This window comes from Cyanistes caeruleus, chromosome 10 (genome assembly GCF_971803275.1).
Source record: "Cyanistes caeruleus chromosome 10, bCyaCae1.hap1.1, whole genome shotgun sequence".
NCBI classification, from domain to species: Eukaryota; Metazoa; Chordata; class Aves; order Passeriformes; family Paridae; genus Cyanistes; species Cyanistes caeruleus.
In genome coordinates this window covers 22,030,555-22,050,524 of record NC_141710.1, presented here as the reverse complement: position 1 = coordinate 22,050,524, position 19,970 = coordinate 22,030,555, and positions in this window count along the sequence as shown.

Genomic DNA, 19,970 nt, shown 5'->3' with positions numbered 1-19,970 from the left:
ACTAAGAGAAGCCTCTTTTCCAAGAAATGCATATTATTATTACCATTTATTAGGGCTTCTCTGAAATAACCTTCCTCTGAGAGCACTTCTAATTAGACAAAGCCAAGAGCTTCATTCACATTGACCTCAGCTCCAGCACCCTGGATAATGGGGAAAGGCAGAAGGGCACAGCCTGGATCTTTGTACAACAAAGCAACGAGAACAGAACATTTTAAAAGAGTTTTCATTAGGGAGAGAAGTTTCTGCCTGTGAGGCACATCCAGGACCAGAAATGCATTACAAACCTGTTAATTGTTATTCCCTTTTAACACTTCAGCACCTGGCTGTGCACAGGCAGGGGGGATCCCACTCCAAAGCCTTCCCTTGCAGGGATAAATGTCTGAACCAGTTGATGCCAGGCCTCTCTAACTGAGGATTCTCCCCCTAAATCTCCTGCTGGGCTTTCCAAGAGTCTCACACAATGCAGGGTTTTGTGGGGACTGCCAAAAAGGGGCAGCAAAACCCACGGAGTTTTTGTAAGGTTTCTGACACAGCCTCTCTCGTTTAGCTGGAAATAATTGAGTTAAAATCAGCAGGATTTCTACCATATGTTGCCCAGTCCTTGAATCCAGGATTACAGGTCATGGTTTTTGTGAGTGACTTAGGGTTTAGGTGAGTGATAAAAATCAAACTCCATTTTCCCAACAGCATTACAGCTTCAACATTTTCCTAGCAGGGGAAAACAATGCCCTGTTGTTTGGCCATTTAGTACCAGTGTGGATGAAACTGTGAGGCAGGAAAATACCTTGAGAGGCTAAAGGAGAGGGATGGGCTTTCCCCACACCTTTGCAGCTCCACTGGGGGAAGAGCCTGGTCCTGCTGGCATTGAGGTGCTGACCCTCAGCATCCCCATGACAACAACTCAGATTTCCTGCCCACTGCCAGGCAAAGACAGCAGCTCTGTGTCTGAGCTAATTACCTGGGGGACAGCAGGAACTGCTGAAACAGAGACTCTGGCTCCATACATCTTCATTAAAATCATCCCATACACTCGTGCTCTGAACCTGGGAAAGGCTAAAAGCTGAAATGCAAATCACGGAGCACTCAGCATTGATTTTTTTTATTTTTTTTCCCCACCTTTTTAATTCCTTGAAAAGATTTCTGATCCCACAGTGTTGGATCTTCCAAGGAGACACCTTTGTCACTCCTTTGGAACAGCAGCAGGGACGAAGAAGGGCAGCCCCTGGAAAATGGAATTTAAGGAGGCTGAGGAGGCAGCAGTTGAACCGAGAATTCATTGATAAGATCACAATTAAAAATTAGGAGATGTTTCATTTTAAATCCACCAGCATTGTTTTTTTCCCATGTTTTGGCTCAAGCACAACAAACTCCTCCTGCTGTTTCTGCAAGTTCCCAGCAGAGATCTGGGTTTGCTGCTTTCCTTCACTCCAAAGCCAAGGAAGCACCATCAGAACGTGCCATCTTTGACTGCACTAGCACAGCCACGGCCCTGTGTTTATAAATTCAAACCCTCAGGCACTTGAAACTCAAGAGCATCCCTGGAAGTGCCCAAATCCAGGCTGGAATGGGCTGGGAGCAGCCTGGGACAGAGAGAGGTGTTCCTGCCATGGCAGGGGTGGCTTCAGGGCCCCTTCCAACCCAAACCTCCCGTGGTTCTGTCATTACCTTCCAAATTCTCTTCACAAAAGCTTTTCACTATTTCATGGCACTTTAAAAAAACAAATTTAAATGTTTTTCTTCCCAGTGCCAGTCAAACCTGAGAATATATCCCGAGGTTTGCAGCCAGCACATAAAACAAAACTGCTGAAACCTCACAGCACAAACCAACATTTGCTCTTATCATTTAAAGCCATAAATATAACTCTGATCTATTCTAGCAAAAACTGGCCAAAGCCATCAGAAATCTCTTCCTGTATCCTTGTAAAAATTCATTGAAGTGAGGCAGCATGATGCTGCCCTTTAGAAAATCTTATTTAATTACTGAAGCCCATTTGAGAAGCAATACACTTCATACTTGCCCAATTACAAAGTCTGCTTCTGCCCTTAAAAACAATCTCAAGCAGAGCCAAAACTAAGCTCTGATTATAATTAAATTTCCTTTTTACATGAATGTTGGTATTTTCTTATGCATTCTGAGCTCTCTGCTGATTATTGTAGGATATTGAGGAGGTGCAGGGTGCTCAGAAATGAAAGGAAGAGTAAAAAAAGAGAAAACATTTTATTATATTAATGTATAAAATCTTATATATTTTGATATACCAAGGAATCATGCATTTTTGCAAAAATATGCTGGCAAATGTTATGGGTGAAAAAAAAGAGATTTAAAAAAAAAATCATGGGAGCTATCATGATATTATCACTAATTTCAGAAGGTTTACTACATGCATCCATATAGGCATAAACTTTTATGAGCAATTAGTGGAATCAAGAGCATTGAAAAGTACAATTGCACAAACATGAAAGGAGAAAAAATATTTTTTTTTAAATTACAAAATAATAAAAAAAATATATTCCAAGGCAAAGTAGAACAAGAGCAAAGAGAAGAGGAAAACCAGGGGGAAATGTTGATTCTTGGGAGAAAGATTTCAGCAACACAAGGCCAGAATGTTGAATCCATTATTTAATTAGTGTTATTAAAGGTGTCAAGCAGGGAGTTAACAGCAGGGCCAGGAGGGTAAGGGCTGTCCCTGGAATGGGCTGGATCATAATGGGAGAGGACAGATGTTTGCAGAGGCTGAGCAGTGAACCTCAAACCCCAACAGCTCTCCTTGAGGCGCCGTGGAAAACAGCCCAGGAGCAGGAAATTGAAAAAGGCAATTGTTCTCCCTGCCTGCCAGCAAAGGGAGGATAGAAGAACATGACAGCATTATTTCCACCCAGAATAAAATAAACTAATAATAATCAGGAACATAATGACATCAGTGGGCTGCCAGCAGAGGGGACGGGAGGTGAGCAGTGGCCAGGACACCCTGGGCAAGAACAAAGCTCCTTCTGCAGCCCCAGAGCAGAGCAGCACAGGGCAGTTCATAAATCCGGGCTCTAGGCAGGCATTCATCTCATTAAAGTCGAGATTAAACTGTGCAGAGCAGGTGGGAGGCCGGGTTACCCCCGAGGGGAGGCTGAGCTCAGCCAGGTCCCTCTGCTGTCACCTGGGTGATGGGAACGACCTGGTGGGATTTGGGAGGCACCCCCTGCCAGCAGAGACAAGACTGGAGATCAGTTTCAAATTATTTTTATTTTTAGTTTATTTTTTATTTTAAATGGTTTTTAAATGTATTTTTATTTTAAATGCAGCTCTTTGACAAAACACAGAGGTTAAGGATATATTTAAACATATTTATGCTGAAAAGCACAGTAAATATGATTTAGATTTATGATTTAGATTTATGATTTAGATTTGTCCAGCAAATCTATGACTCAGGGAGACAACAAGGCAGATCTGTGTGGTTATTTTAGCTCAGAGGGGACTGAGGGAAGCTGTGACAACAACCCCCAAGTACCTCCTGCACTGCAAGGAGGGAATTACCCATTGTCTGTGTCCAGGAAAGCTCTGGGGACCTCAGACTGCAGGAAGGAAAATTCTAATTAGACACCAGAAAAAGCTTTTTAAAACTTTTTTTTTTTTTTTTTAAGAACATAAGTCTAGAAGGAATTATTTGAGGAATTAATGAATACTCCATTACTTGAAGCTTTTGATCTGTTAGAACAACTTTTAACGCCTCCTGAGTGCCACTTGTTCTTTGTGGCCAGCATCCAGAGGATGAGGAGCAACTCACCCAAGGTGATCTGAACAAGGAGAGTGAGAGGCAAGTTCATATCTAGCAATGAAGAAATGGGCAAAAATAAGTAAAAAGATACATTGGAAGAACTGACATTGAGAAATGTAAGTTGCTGCTGCAGGTAAAAGGTACAACACCCAGAAAATGTGGGTTAAAAGTCAGAAAGGTGGGGAAATGTATTCAGGAATGGACACACTGCCCCAGATAACTTACAGAAACTAAAGTTTTACTATTTCTCTGGTCAGATTTAATTACCAAAGCACAAATATTCAAGATTTTCTTGCCTTAAAAAGCGTTTCATAGCTAAGGTATCAGGCTGGTTACTCCCGTGAAGGTTCTCTTATCCAAGCTCACACTCAGGGTGCTGAAGGCAGCTTTGATTTCCAACTCCAAACTTTTATTCCCAGCTTGTACAAACTCCAAACACCAGTGCTCTGGATGTGAGCTCACACAAGGCTTTTTCCCTGTTCTAAGCAATTTCAAAGATGTGTTTTTAGTAACTCATTTATTGGCCATTGCCACCCATTTTCAGCTGCACAGTTATATCTTGCCTTTTTAAGCTTGCAGGGAGTGAAAAACTCAGGTTTTGCAGGACCTGCCTGTGGAAAGGGAGAGCATCACCCAGCTCTGGCTGAGCTCTGAGTGTGGTGGCATTCCCAGAAATGAACCTTGATAAAATCCAACTCTGTGTCTCACAATGGGTGCTGTTGAACACTCCCAGCTCAATAGATGGAGAACAGTTCAAGAAAATCAGCATCTAAAATTGGAATGTTAAATAAAACACAGGACAGGGAATATCAAAGACCAATAGACCAGTGAGGCTGAAAAATGCACATTTGCAGCTCAGAAAACACAAGTTTCACAGTTACCTGCCCTAGATGTATTTATCATCTTCCCAGCCATGGTTCCAGATACTAAAAAGCAAAAATAGCTTTAGTAATAAAAAACACAGGCCACAGGGCAAGAAAATAGGTTTAAATCTAGATACTAAGAACGCTAAACCTCTGAGGGAAATAAATCTGTAATCTAAATCACATCCATTTATAGATGGGAGACAGATTTGCTCTATAGAAGGAGCTGATTCATCTAAATAAACTACCAGGCTTGTATTTACAGCTCTACTGAGATGACTCTGTTCTCCTTCACGTGGGTATTACTTTATTACCAGCTTCCTTGGAGCAATATTTCATTTCAGAAAAATGAACTGAAAATCCAACATTTCATGTCAAACCCAGGATGCTCATTCCAGCCAGGATTAGCTGTGGTATTTAAGCATCTTTGCCCAAACCACCATGAAGCAACATCTTACCTTGTTCCCCCATGGATCCCAAGGGGATGCTTTTGGGTTGGGAGGGACATTAAAGATCATCCCATTCCACCCCTGCCATGGCAGGGACACTTCCCACCATCCCAGGCTGCTCCAAGCCCAGTCCAGCCTGGCCTTGGGCACTGACAGAGATCCAGGGCCAGCCCCAGCTGCTCTGGGCACCCTGTGCCAGGGTTTTACACCCTCCCAGCCAGGAATTCCTCCCCAATATCCCATCCATCCCTGCCCTCTGGCACTGGGAGCCATTCCCTGTGTCCTGTCCCCTCCATCCCTTGTCCCCTGTCCCTCTCCAGCTCTCCTGGAGCCCCTTCAGGCTCTGCAAGGGGCTCTGAGCTCTCTCTGGCTCCTTCTCCTCCCCAGGTGAGCATTCCCAGCTCTCCCAGAGGGGCTCCAGGCCTGGGATCCCCATGAATGAAACCACAAGGTACCTCCCCACCATCACAGTCTGAAATAACATTTTTCTCGAGGTTTTAAGAGACCTATTGAAGAAGCATTTGTTTCTCTATCGTGAGAGCTGTCCGTGCAGAGGGAGCCGGTTCCCACTCTCAGCCAGGTGGGCAGGATGCTTTTCCAGCGAGCTCCATCCCCGGCCGCCTTTCCCCCGCTTTCATCCCACCGTGCTGCCGTGCTGCCCACACCCCTGAGCACCAAAACGCTGGAAAAGCCGCCAGGCCGGGTCCCAGCAGGCCAGGTTTGCATCTCCGGGAGGGGCCAGGAGCTGGAGCAGCCCGGTGAGAGCGTTCCCCGCCGCTCCTGAGCATCCCCGCATCCCGGAGCATCCCCGCATCCCGGAGCATCCCTGCATCCCGGAGCATCCCTGCATCCCGGAGCATCCCCTCATCCCGGAGCATCCCCGCATCCCGGAGCATCCCTGCATCCCGGAGCATCCCCGCATCCCGGAGCATCCCCGCATCCCGGAGCATCCCCGCATCCCGGAGCATCCCTGCATCCCCGCAGGACACACAGAGCTGCACCCGGGAGGGAGCACGGCAGGGCTGGCCCAGCCTGCCTGCCTCTTTCAGGGCAGGGATATCCCCAGGAACAGCTGGAATGTTAACTGGGAGGTTCACTGGAGGCGAAGGGAATTTGGTAGCCGGCAGCCGCTGGAGCCCGGCGCTCCCGGGGATAGAGAACCCCGCAGGTTCGGGGATCTGCTCCTGCTGCGGCTGTTTCACTGGAGCACAGGGCACACGAGCATGGTGTGTGGCTCTGGAACACCAAACCCTTCCCAGAATTAAAGCCCGGAAAGGGAATTACTCAGGAAAGGCCGGAGGGCTCCAGCTGCAGAGCCAATTCCACTAAAACTGAGGGGAAGCAAAGCACCCGCCTTCCTCTCCAGGCTGTGCCACAAGAACAGCAAAATCTGGCTACAGAGGAACCCTGGATCCCTGGCAGTGCCCGAGGCCAGGATGGACGAGGCTTGGAGCAGCCTGGGGTAGGGGAAGGTGTCCCCATGGCAGGGGTGGCACTGGGTGGGCTTTAATGTCCCTTTGAACCCAATCCATTCTGTGATTCATGATTATGAGATAATTTCCCGTTAAAGTAAGTGCTTGTTTCTTTTCACCCCTCTGACATCTCTGAAATCCTTTCCACTGACACACTTTTGCACTCTTTTTTTATTTTTTATTATTTTTTTTCCTCAGGGAAATGCAGAAAGATCAGTTTCCCTTTTCCCTTACCTGCTCCAAGACTGAATTTTTCCAGGATCCAGCCACAGCTTTGCCTCTGACCCTGCTGCAAGTTCCCTGCCCCATTTACAGGAGCATCAGTTCATTATTGGGAGAGATAAAGGGGCACCTCTGAGCTTCATTAGGATAGAGAGAAGAATGGGATTTTAGATTTCTGGGAAGAAACCAGCAATCTTCTGGGTTCGCAGCTGATGCTGAATGCCTCCAGTCCTCAGCACCTGTGAACAGAACAAAGAAATCACCAATTATCTCCAGGTTTTGCCTCGGAATGGGATTCAGGAACAAATAGCTCACACAGCAGAAGGTCTGCCTTGCTTATTATTTTCCTCATTTGCAACTTAAAGCATTTTGGTTGGCTCTGTAAAGAGTTGTTATTTGTTTTGTGTCAACAGCCAGGGTCCTGCTGTACAATTATTCATTGCATAAACACACATTTATTCCAGCACTATCCTGCTCCTGCTCCAGCAGATTTTATTCTCTGGCTTTCACATTCCTTTGCAGAAGGAGAAGGGAGCTGCAGGGAGGTTTGTGGCTTGCAGCTCTCGTGCATCTGAGCTCATCAATCACACTCATTTCCTTCCCCACAGCCTGTGCCTGTCTCGGGTGATGTGGCTGCATCCAAACCTGTTTGTTTGATACTCAGCTGAGCGAGAGGCAGCAGAACCGCTGTGTCTCGAGTCTCTGGCTCACACACTCAGAAGGAAATCTGAATTATCAGAAGCTGGAACATCAGCAGCTCTGCATTCTGCAAGGGTCTCCAAAGACCTGGGAATAGCAGGCAGGAGCTGTGCAGCCACCGAGGCCCGCTGGGAAGAGATCCAGTAAAAATCCCCTGTGGAATCGCCCAGGGGCTGATGCAGGAGGCTGAGGGGGGAATCTCGTGGTCTCTTGAGCACAGGGATGAACAGGCAGGCTCTAAAACAATATTCACTGCTGTGCTGTGAGGAGCCACCCCTGATGGATCAGAGGAAATGTCCTGTGCTGCAGGGGCTGGGATCTCTGCAGCATTCCTGGAGCACAGGGCTGCATCAGTAACTGGATGCAGACAAGGAATAATCCTGTAATTAAAGAAATCAAATAGGGTTTGCCATGCACCTTTCCTGGATCACGTTCTGCTGTCCAGAAGAGACAGAGATTTTGCCTCATCAAATACCCCATTTCTCCAGGAAATGAGTGGATGACATCTTTCATCTATTATATAAATTTTACCATTTTTTTCAGTGGTAATAATACATAAAGTGTTTTCTTTTCCTCTTAATTCCACCTTCAATTATGTGTAAATTCGCCCGGCTTATTTTCCAAACTCCATCCTCTCTTTTCTTCAAGCTGATTTATCAGATGAAATCACAGCCACCCTCTAACTGATGCAATAATTCACTCTGATGGCTGACACACATACAGGTGAAAAAATATTGGCACAACACACAAAGTCATCTTAATAAATCATGGTAAATTAGTAGGGAGAACTCATTTTCAAGCTTTTAGCATAACAATTAAGACGAAATGAGAGTGGAAAGCAAGAGCTGAGGGCCAGGTTGGACGGAGCTCTGAAAAACCTGCTCTGGTGGAAGGTGTCCCTGTCCATGGGAGGGGTGAAATGAGGTGATATTTTAGTCCTTTTCAACCCAAACCATTCTGTGAAACTCCTGAAAAACAATTCTTGTAAACAAGCCTCTCTCCACACCAGCACGAGTACATTAATATCGCTGCCTGCACTTGAAAGAAAAGCATTTAAGGAGGAATTACACACAACTATGAAGCAATTCAAGAAATTGATCCATACAGAGGCAAGCACATAATTTTAAAAGATATTATTAAGCTTCACCTGTGGGCTGGTAGCAAGGCCATTAAGGAACTTTCCCGTGATGAACTGCATTTAGTGGGAATTTTAGTGGAGGTGTCGGATCCTGTGAGTTCCTCGGTGCTTCAATTCCTGGCTGCTCACGTGCTGAAGCGTGTTCCTGGAGACCTGCCAGGGCTTTTTGCATGTATTGGGGGACTTTGTAGAGTGTGAATTTGGCAGAGCACTGGGTAGTGGATGCTCAGGGCTGGGAGGAGTCCAGGGGCACCAACAGCCCAAGGTGTGGGGGCTGCTCTGCTTCAGAAGGGACCCAGTGGGGGGAAACCCTGCCCTGCCATGTGGGACACAGCTTCTGGAGCTGGGATAAAGAGTGAATGTCTGGGAACCACCACTTCAAACCTTTCCTGATTAACACCACTCCCATTCCATGATAAATACAGCTCTGGAGGGATTTCTCCTCAATGACTTGAATTGTGCCTGTGCAAACCTAGCACCAATGTTCACAAACACACTTCTTACTCTCCCACAAGTGCACAGCTGTTCTATGCATGATCACGACAGGTTCAAAATGCACAACTTTCCACTTAAAACCCAAGTGCCTTTGTGATTTTTGCTCTGCAGCCTGTACAGAAAGACAGATAAGGAAGGGTTGAAGCCTGGTTGTTGCTCTAGGACTCAAATCTGCAAGGCTGTAAGAGGCATTTATGAGAAGTGGTGTTTCACGAGCTTGGTAATTTGCAGTTTGTTACAAAGACAAATTTGTTTCTGACTAAATTGTATTGTAAGTCAGGCTCCTCAGGGAACATCTGACTAAAAGGTGATGTTAAAGTAATTTCCATAACATCAAACTATGAGACAAATTATAAACTTCATGGAGGAGAAAAGTGGGGGAAAGGAGCAGGAGCTGAGGTGGAACGAATTTCTTCATGGTAGTGCTCAGAATGGGGAGAGCTCAGATAATGCTGTGCAAACTGCAGTGCTGAAAGTGCTTGGAAACAAGCACAGCCTTGGCTTTTCAGCTGTTTCACAGTGAGTGACTCCATCCTTGAAGGCATTTTTCAAACCACCCAGACACCCTGCAGAGCCTTCCCCAAGGAGGAGAGTCCTGGCAGGGACAGCAGCTCAGCCACTGCTTGGGAATTTCCCTGGACCCCAAAACCTTCCCGTGGTAAACCAGGCACAGAGCAAATCTCACTGCTCAGCACAGGATTGCATCTGCAAGGGCTCCAGCAGCCACCAGTGGGGTGCAATGGGATGTTCTGAGGGGAAGGAGCAGTGATCCATTGCTCTCCAGGAGAGCCAGCTGTCATCCAGGAGAGCACAGGGGCCAGAGCAGCTCAGACCTGACACCCAGAGCTGACTGAGAATCCCAGGATGGCTTGGGTTGGAAGGGACATTAAAGATCACCCAGTGCCACCCCTGCCAAGGGCAAGGACATCTTCCACTGTCCCAGGCTGCTCCTAGCCCCAGTGTCCAGCCTGGCCTTGGGCACTGCCAGGGATCCAGAGGCAGCCCCAGCTGCTCTGGGCACCTGTGCCAGGGTTTTACACCCTCCCAGCCAGGAATTCTTCCCAATCTCCCATCCAGCCCTGCCCTCTGGCACTGGGAGCCATTCCCTGTGTCCTGTCCCTCCATCCCTTGTCCCCAGTCCCTCTCCAGCCCTCCTGGAGCCCCTTCAGGCCCTGGCAGGAGCTCTGAGCTCTCTCTGGCTCCTTCTCCTCTCCAGGTGAGCACCCCCAGCTCTCCCAGCTCCAGAGCAGAGGGGCTCCAGCTCCAGGAGCATCTCCATGGTCTCCTCTGGACTCATTCCAGCAGCTCCAGGTCTCTCTGGTGTTGGATCCCAGGGCTGGAGGCAGCTCCACAGGTGGGGCCTCACCTGAGCAGGGCAGAGGGGCAGAGTCCCCTCCCTTGCCTGCTGCTTTGGGCTTGGAGAGGGAAAACAGGACTTGTCAACCTTGGAATTCCCAATCAGGGCATTTATCAAGGCAGCTGCACCAGCTGCAGCACAGAGATCCCATCTTATTGACAGTCCTCACCTGGCAGATTTTTGCATTTAAATATTTTAATATCACTGCTGTGATTGTTTTCCTTAATGAGGCAGAGGAGCTTTCTTCCAGGAGCCTGAAAGACCTCAGTGTGCCCAGCTTGTGACAAACAAGGGGTGACAAAGTGTGGGAGGCACTGAAGGTGGCCAACACCAACAGAAAAAACCCTGTTGAGTGTAGTACAATGATTATAAATGTGAGGAATGGCATGCAGCAAGGATGAGGGCAATTTATCCTGAATATTAGAAACAGCTCAAACACTGAGACTGAATTCATGTTCTGTGTGCCAGGGGAAAGGACTAAATGACATGAGAGACTTCCTTTTCCTCCTGTAATTCCCATCACCTCATGATTCAGTGATAAATTCCCTTCCTACCTCTGCATTTCATTCAGGTCATGCACAGACACAGCACCAGGACAAACCTCCAATGCCACTGAAGCCTCTGATGCTGTGAGCAACAAAATACAGAGTCCTCCCCAAAAGTTAATAATCTCTCACTTTGCTCCAACATCAATTGGATATTTTCTTGCTGTTTGGTAATTTCTGTTTTCTTCTTACAGTTCCCACTGGATAGCTGAAGCACTGACGGGCTGCTCTAATAGGAATTGCACACCTAAATTATTCAGAGCCAATTTATATTTATATATATAACTGTACCAGTACTGGACTTTTACCTGACTACATTTTCCCCAAACCCTTTATTACCCAAAAATATAAATAAATGTCATCACAGCCTCCCTCAGCCTAGGAAAGACTTACCAAAACACCTCAATGCTTACAAATAACACAAAAGAAAGACAAGAAAATTACTACAGTTTGTCTTCTACTGTTCACAAAGCTAAAATTTCATTTAGCAAGGAGCCAAGACAGCTTCACTGGGAGCTGCACCCATGCCATCAGTTTTTAAAGACCCTAAAATTAAATTAAAATGTATAAAAAATCTTCAAGGTGAATCAGGAATTTTCTTCTACTAGAGATATAGTAATCCAGATTTAAAGAAATAAAAAACAATGCCTAAAATTTAATTGTTTTTTTTAAAAAAGGAAAAAACTTCCTTTTGCAAATGTTAGCTAAGCCATCCTGATTTTTGATCATTTTCTCCCCATGTACACACTTCTGTTTTTCTAGTTAACCACAAGCTTTGATCCATTTTTAGAGCTAGATGCAATCTGTCCAAAGTGACATTTTTTATTCCAGAAGAATTTTGTGCTGAAGAAGCTCACTCAGCTCTGCTTCAATTGATCCCTACATTATATCAGTGCTCCCCCAGGTCCCAGCCCCCTTCCAAGGAATTCACAGGACCTCTGTAGAGGGATGAAGGGAATTTCTGCTGCCTTACAGCACCATGTGAGTTTATTTCGTTTATTTTACCCAGGTGCTGAGGCATTTCTCCACTTGGCCCCCCAGCCCTGGCTCCTGCAGCCAAATGTGTCACTCAGAAAGTGAGAAAAGCCCAGGCATCCCCCCTGCCACACACACACACCTCTAAAATGAATAAAAAGGAATTGCAGCAGCCAAGGAGGGCAGGAGCAGGCCCAGGCAGGGCCCAGCTGAGACATTTGATGGGCACAGAGGAAATGTTTGCAGCGGCTCAGAGCCTCCAAACCTCCTCCCTTCAGTGGGGATAAGCCCCAGGTATTTATAGACTTGATCTCATTTCCTGTCCTGGGTGAGTTACACAAGGTTTCCCAAGGACTCACGTGCCACCCTAAGGCCATTTGGGCTCTTTTTCCCTGTCAGGTGTCCAGCAGAGCACAGAATTCCTCCTGGAGAAGGAGGATTTCCCCGTGTCAGGAGCGAACACAGCTGTGGGCACCGCAGCTCGCTCCGACAACCCCATCGGCTCCTGGCACCAGCAATTCTCTTTTTTGCTACCCCAAATATTGAAGGAGAGATTCATAATCTCTCTTCTGGCCTTGAATAGATTTTGAACGAGCCAAAGACTTAATCTCTCATCACAAAAAGATTAATCAATGCCCTTGATCTCCTTAGCAGCACTTCTCTGGTTCCAGTCACGACAATCCCGTTGGGCAGAGGGAGCCTGAACCACACATCCACTTTTCCAGCTCATCTTTCCACTGCCCCTCAGAGCCAGGAAATCCTTCCCTAACTCTGCTGAGGATCATTCATCTGCTCTGTTTCAGAAGAAAACCACGGGAAGCTTTCTCACAGCTCTCACACCAGTGACCACAACCGTTCCTGGATCAATACATCCTGAGATGTTCTGTGTGTACCCAACCAGCCATGGACAAAAATCAGCCACTTTTCCAGCATGGGACTCTCAAAGTCCCATCTTGAGGTGCACTGTGGTCAGGCTGCTGTGTTTAGGAGTGCCTGTAGTAAAAGGTAAACTGTTAATTATTACAGATTAGGGCAATGATTTGCCAAGACAGGCACCACAGTTTCATTTTTTACATTCAATAAACACAGCATTTGAGCCTTGCTTGGGCAAACCCAAACAAGCTGGCACATTGCAAGCACAGGGTGCCCAGAGGTTGTGGATTCCCATCCCTGGCAGTGCCCAAGGCCAGGCTGGACAGGGTTTGGAGGTGTCCCTGCCATGGCAGGGGGAGCTCTGGATGGGCTTTGAGATCCCTCCCATCCCAAACCATCCTGGGATTCTCTATTTAACCCCAAAAAAAGGACAGCCCCAAACTTCTTAAGCCTAAACTTCAGCAGTGCTTAACATTTTCTTTATCCCTTCTGTCACCACCTCTTTCTCTCACTTCCCCCTTTGGCCATTCCACGCTTCCTCGGGCAACTCGTCTCAATTACAAAATGTAATTTTCAAAATAATTTGTCCAGCAGAATCGCTGCCACCTCCTTCAAACAGCCTGGGAAGCAAAAGCTGTGCTGTGCTAACAGAGCCAATTTGTCCTGCTCTCAGGCAGGGATCAGGAAGAGCTGGAATATTTAGCCAGACCACAGCTGGAGGTCAGAGGTCATTGTGTTCCCCCTCACCACCACACATCAAAGGATTTTTTAAAATTATGAATTTTATTAAATGAGATACTAAAGTTTCTATTACTTTTGCATCATTTTTCTGCGACATTCTGTCCTAACAGCCACTGAAATCAAACAAGAGAACTTTTCCCCCTCATAGAGGCAGCTTGGTCCATAAAGACAGAATTCAATAATTTAGACAAAATAAACCTGGTTTCTACTAACATTATTCCAGTGTTTTGGGGCAAAACTCTTTCTGTTTTGAACTCCAAGCTCTTTCATCCTTAATCTGTCTCATATCTCTGCACAAAATTAAGCATGACATGACCCCACTCTGAAATGAAAACTTTCAGTATTACAATAAATAATCCTGTGCTTCTGGAATAAATTTGAAATGATTCCTCCTAGGAATAATTTTTCATAAAGATTCCAGCTTCCACTGTAGCCTTGAAATAAATAAAAAAAAAGATGCTAAAGAAAGTTGTTGAAACACCTGATCTTTAGGAAAAACCCACAAAGCTCAGAAATTGTATCTATGAGGTAAATAAAACTTATTTAACCATATAGAGAGTGTGGGTAAGAGAATTTCTTGGGTTTCCATTCCTTTCTCTGGCAAAAGGGAGAGAAAACTGCAGCTGCCACTGCTCTGCCAGGACAGGAAGGAGCAGTTTAAGGTACCTGAGCATTTTCCTGCTCCAGGAAGAAAACATTCAGCAGACAGATGAGTGAAACAGTTAAAATTTTCGCCTTCCACACAACCATTTTCTACAAATTATGACTATTTTCCTCCACTATTTGCTTCTCCGATTTTCTCCTGGCAATATAATCCATGCAGAAAATTATCTGAGCTCTTTAGCTAAAAAGAGACTTACTTATTTATTTCATCTCAATTCTGAAATATTTACAGGATACCATCTAATTTTGGAGTGTTCCCACACTGGAAGTGATTTGCCTTTGCTCACATTAAATGTTCCTCATTCCAAACACTGCAAAGCACTCTAAAATGTGATGTTCCCTGCCTGCAAAGCTTTCCTTTCAGCTTGGGAAATGTCAATGATGGTGATGATGATGAATAATAATAGTAATAGTAATAGTAGTAGTAATAGTAATAGTAATAATAATAATAATAATAATAATAATAATAATAATAATAATAATAATAATAATAATAATAATAATAATTTAATTATATATATATTCTTATTATTTTATTATTACAACAGTGTAGCTGAGATCAGGGCCTTGTTGAGTGCAGTCCTTAAATGAGGAGCAGGGAGGTTGAGGCACAGAAAATCCAGCAGGTGAAGTTTGGGATGCTGGAACCACGTTCCTGTTTGGGACAAGGCCACCTTTGTCCCCTGCCAGTGGGGGATGTGAAAGGGGCTGGGTGTTTAAAGTGCCACACTGATGAACACTGGAGCACAGAGGATGGGTTTTTCACAATAAGGTGATCCATGAGGAAAGGGAAATGAATCCTCTCCAAAACTGCAAATTACAAAATGATTTTTTTAATCTTTTTTTTTTGACGCAGAGTTGCCCTTTGAGAGGTGTCCTACACATTGGGAGGGGTGAATACAGTGCTGGAAAAACCAAGACACAGCTCCAGGCTGAACTCCTTCCTAGGAAGGAATTTTTGTGGGGAAGCAAGAGCAGCAGTTCCATCCCCAGCAGAGCCAGAGCAGATTTCCCCCCACACCAACACTCTCCTCCAGGAGCAGCCTCCAAACCCTGCCACAGCTGGAAACCTCTTAATGCCAACAGCAGCAGCTCAGGAATGATGTTCCTGTGCCACACTTGCTCTAAGGAAAACTTCAAACCTTGTTTTAGTACTTAATTACATCATTTCCAACACTGTCCTTCTAGTTTTCGTGCTCCATTCTCCATGGAGTGAGTTCTTGTGTCCAGTTTTAAGTTATTTCACTGAGATAAATCAACCTAAAAGCAGCTTTTTACCATGGAGACTGAAAGAGAATTGTAGGTGTATTATGTGTGAGGGATGTAGGTTGAGTGTTGGCTTTTCCAGCTCTAATAGCTGAGGGATAAAATTCATACAGAATGAAATGATCTGCTTTCTGCTGCTACAGAAATTTGGGGGATGCAGCAGCTTTTACAAGTCCTTGGAAGTTGTAAAAGGGGAGAATTCAGCCAAGCAGTGACAGTCTTGCAGGGAGAAGGGCAGCAATATCACCTCAACAACAGGAACCTTATGTAATATATATAAACCCCAAATTTCTTATCCAGCTTCCACTGTGGTGAGCGACCCCGCACTTGTGAATTAATATGGAAACATCTTGAGACATTATTTAAAGGTTTAACTAATTTGTAATCATTATCTACTGGCCTCCCACCAAAAAGAAAAAAAACAAACAAAACCACAAGACTAACACTCACCACTTGGGAGAGTTTTCAGAGGTCAAGAAAATAAATGTTAAGTCCATGTTTTTCATTAATTTCTACCACATAATTCTCCTCCAAATGGATTTTGGAAAGGGAGAAGTAACAAGTCTTGCCTGCAAGGCACGCAGGCAGCAGGAGGTACAGGCTTTGAATTGGCTTTTAAGAAGTCAGAAAACCCACAAAGCTGCCAGCTGGTAAAATTTAGTTCCAGGTCCTCAGTTCAGAGAGACAGACAATCCAGAGATGAACAGAAGCAACAGCAGTTTGCAGCTGAACCGTTCCTAGCAAAATCCATTTACTTTAGGCATTTTTGATGATGAACTTTTCCACTTGCTGCTGAAGTTGGGCTCAAAGGACAGTGACTGATAGCTTGGGGAAGAGCTGAAATTGGAGCTGGAGGTCTGAGCACAGAACACAGCCCAGTGGCTGCTGCGGTGGAAATAAATGTGTGTGGAGGTGTTCCTGTGCAAACAGCCCCATCCATCCTCAGCAGCCTCAAGGGTTTGGAAATAAACACTAAGTCTGGGCTGGAAGTTCTCCCCTGAGCTAAGGCTGAGGGCAGAGCAGGGGCACTCTCCAGCACACCTGCCCCAAAAACAGTGACCCCAGAGCTTTAGTGAGGGACTGATTTGCAGCCTGTAGAAATAAAGGATGATTTTCTACCAAATTCATTAAATAAACTGTCAGAAAAGGGTTTTTTGCACCTGATCCTTCTCTACCACTTAGAATTGCAGCCCATATAATGTGGAGGAGGATGTGGATGCTGCTTGTTTTGGCCCAAAAATGGGGTAAGCAAAGCAACACCAGCTCACCCTGGGGGCTTTTGCTTTCTTCCCTCACTAGAGACAGCACAAGGACACCAGGAATGTCCCCTGGGCTCCACATCCTTGTGCAGCAAGCCCTGGGACAAGGTTACACATCACACTGACACCTCAGGAAACGAGAATTGGCCAAGGGGCAGCTTTGATCCTTAATTCCTGCAGCGTGCCAGCCCTGCTGTTTAATTCCTGCCTGGCAGACATGAGTTCCACAGGTGCTCCCACACCTCAGCTCCATTTTCCTCATGCATTACTCTGCTCATGCAAGTTGCTGCCTTCTATTGGCGGGGAATTACAGAACCATTATTGCATGTTCATGAGAAAAAGCTCCAGATAGAAAGAGGTCAACAGGTTGAGCTTCACTTACTTTGGCACTGTCAGCAGTTGGTATTGCTCGTATTTTGTGACAAAAAAAAGTCTCTCCTTATGCTGGAAAGAAAAAAAAACCCAGACTTTGCTCTTATGTCTTGGAAATGCAGACATTTGGTTTTGAAAAGAACAGCTCAGTTCTCATTCAAATAAAAAATACTGACTTGCACAAGACCTTACTGTTAATCGTTTGCTTTGGGTTTTATATTTAAAGTCATGTAAAAAAGGCAGGTAAAACTCAGCTGAAATTGAGTTTTCTTTGCCCCTTACGCTTTGTAATTCTTACTGAATAGAAATGAGGTGGGAATTTTTTTTCCCCATTACTTGCAGCAACTGTGGCTCTTTGTGGGGCTTCAGAGTGCATTGAATTTGTATCTGACAAGACTCTACCCGAGCTCCCTAAATACTGGGGCTGGGCTAAAGGGTCCCAGGGGAATTTCACTCAGACATGGCTGCTGCAGAGGTTGTCCAGATCCAGAGGACTGAGTGGAGTCCCCATCCCTGGAGGTGTCCAAGGAGGGCCTGGAGGTGGCACTCAGTGCCCTGGGCTGCTGGGGACCAGTCAAAGGTTGAGTCCAATCTTGGAGTTCTTTCCCAACATCTGTGATTCTGAGAGGTTTCCTCCTTAACCTTCACAGACAATATTTATTATCCTTAGTGCATTACAGCCTTGAATGGAATTTCTGCTCTCCCATTCCAAACCACTTAAGAAAATTCTGTTTGTCACTCATTAAGCAGCTGTAGAGAACCACAAGAAATTATTAATACCACACGGCTGTGCAAACAGCAGGGAAAAAATGGTTACCACATTTTCCTCAACAAAATCCTTCCAATTAACATTTTAGTTAGGAAATTCACTCACCATGAAAGCATCTGCATTTTCTTAAAGGTTGTAACTCAGTCTTTTAATTTTTCTGACAGCATTTTTCACTGTGGTTCTATTGGAGATTAGATACCCAGCAGCAAGAAGGGAGACTAAGTGAATTATACTTTTAGCTCATACTTTATTCTCTTTACTTTAAAACTTCAGGAACTCAGGCATCCATTTCACCCATCATTTATCCTTGGAGACTAAGACAGCTTCAGGGAAAAAAGCAATTACCTACTATGAAAAGTCTAGGAGTTACAATTATGAAATAATAAAATGTCAAAGACACGTCTAATTTAGATATAGGGTTTTATACTTTTTAGCTCAGTGAAATGGTACAAAATATTCTCTGAAATTTTTCTATCCATCAGGTGGGATCACTCCTTTGACTGTGATACCAAATGCAAATTCACAAGTGCTTATACAGCAGATCTGAGCGTGCATTAGAAATCAGCCATTGAAAATCTATTTTGCTTACCTTGTCACCAATAATGGAATTACAGCACTAAAAAACACTTTTCCTTCTTGGATACACTAGGTAGAACACTTCTGTCCCCAGAGTGAGAAGAACTCAACTTCCCTTTAGTGTCTCTTCCTCTCAGTGCTTGAAGTGTCACTGACAGTCCCCACAAAAACAACTCAACCTCCCCCCATGGCCACCTCTGGTTAATTTGCTCAGCAGAGGAATCCTCATGATTTATAAACCTTTAATAGCAAGAAACAAATTCCAAAGGAGCAGCAATAGCAGAGTGTAACCAACCTTTTCACTGAAGTTGCCTGAGAGAAGTGATCTTTACTCAATGACACAAGGTTCTCTGGGATGGTCAGCTCCTGACCTGCAAACTCTGGCTGCTGTGCTGCCAGGGAAAGCCTTTGTGATCTCTGCATGGTGACAAGCAGCACTGCAAGGTGGCAGGGAGAGGGAAGAGATAAAACCCTTTATCATATAATCAGACTCTGATAGTGCCAAGGTGTGGCAGTGCAGCCCAAATTCACAGCCTTGCACCTCAAGTGCTGCTGAGCTCCACTCCTGACCCTGACATGAACATTGAAGCCATAAACTTGCCCAAATCTGGCAAAAATACTTGTGATGCCATGCTAGACTGGGGAAGAGATCCCAGGTGACATCAGAGAGTCAGTCCTGCTGCTGTCCCCTGCACTGCATTGATGTGACAATGCTGCCTCAGCCCCTCCTGCTCCCCGAGCTGTCCCAGCAGCCAGGCCTGGATGGGGCAAGGACGACAAGGTGCAAAATAACAAGTCAGGGGAGAATGCTCAGGCAGTCCAGCAAGCAAACCTAGGGGAAAACATCCTGCACTGTCTCAGACATCAAGGTCTGTGGGGCAGGAGAGGGACAGAGAAGCCAAGGGACATCTCCAGGTGAGCCAAACCCTCCTCCTCTGCCTTGGAGACACCAGCACCAACGAGTTTCGTAGCAAAATTCAAGCTCGTGTTACAGCATCAGGAAAAAATTGTTTTGTCTGAGCCTCAAAGGAGCAAATTTAGCATTGCCCAAAACCTTGTTCTGTTTTGAAGTCCCAACCCTTGGGCACCTATAAGAAGTGGAGCCCATGGTGGTACAAAATTCATCCCAGGACTAAGTGAAGAAGAGGGGAAAAAGAACAGTTGCTTGTGGCCAAGGTTAGTGAATTGTTCATCATAAATTAAATTTATGCAGCGTGTTAAATTTCAATATTTGAAGGGTCTTTTTTCTTCTTTCAGACTGTTCTAAAATGACATCTAACAAGAGGAATGAGGACAAAGAAGCTGGCTTTAAAATGGAACTGGGCAGTTTCAGGGCCAACATTCTACAGCACCTTTTAACTCCTGTAAGAGAAACCAAAGGACCCAGGAGCATCTTTTCAGTCCTGTTTTTCAGCACTAGGCCGTGGCTCTGCTCCTGAACCACACTCCCCACTGTTTTCTTTCAAAAG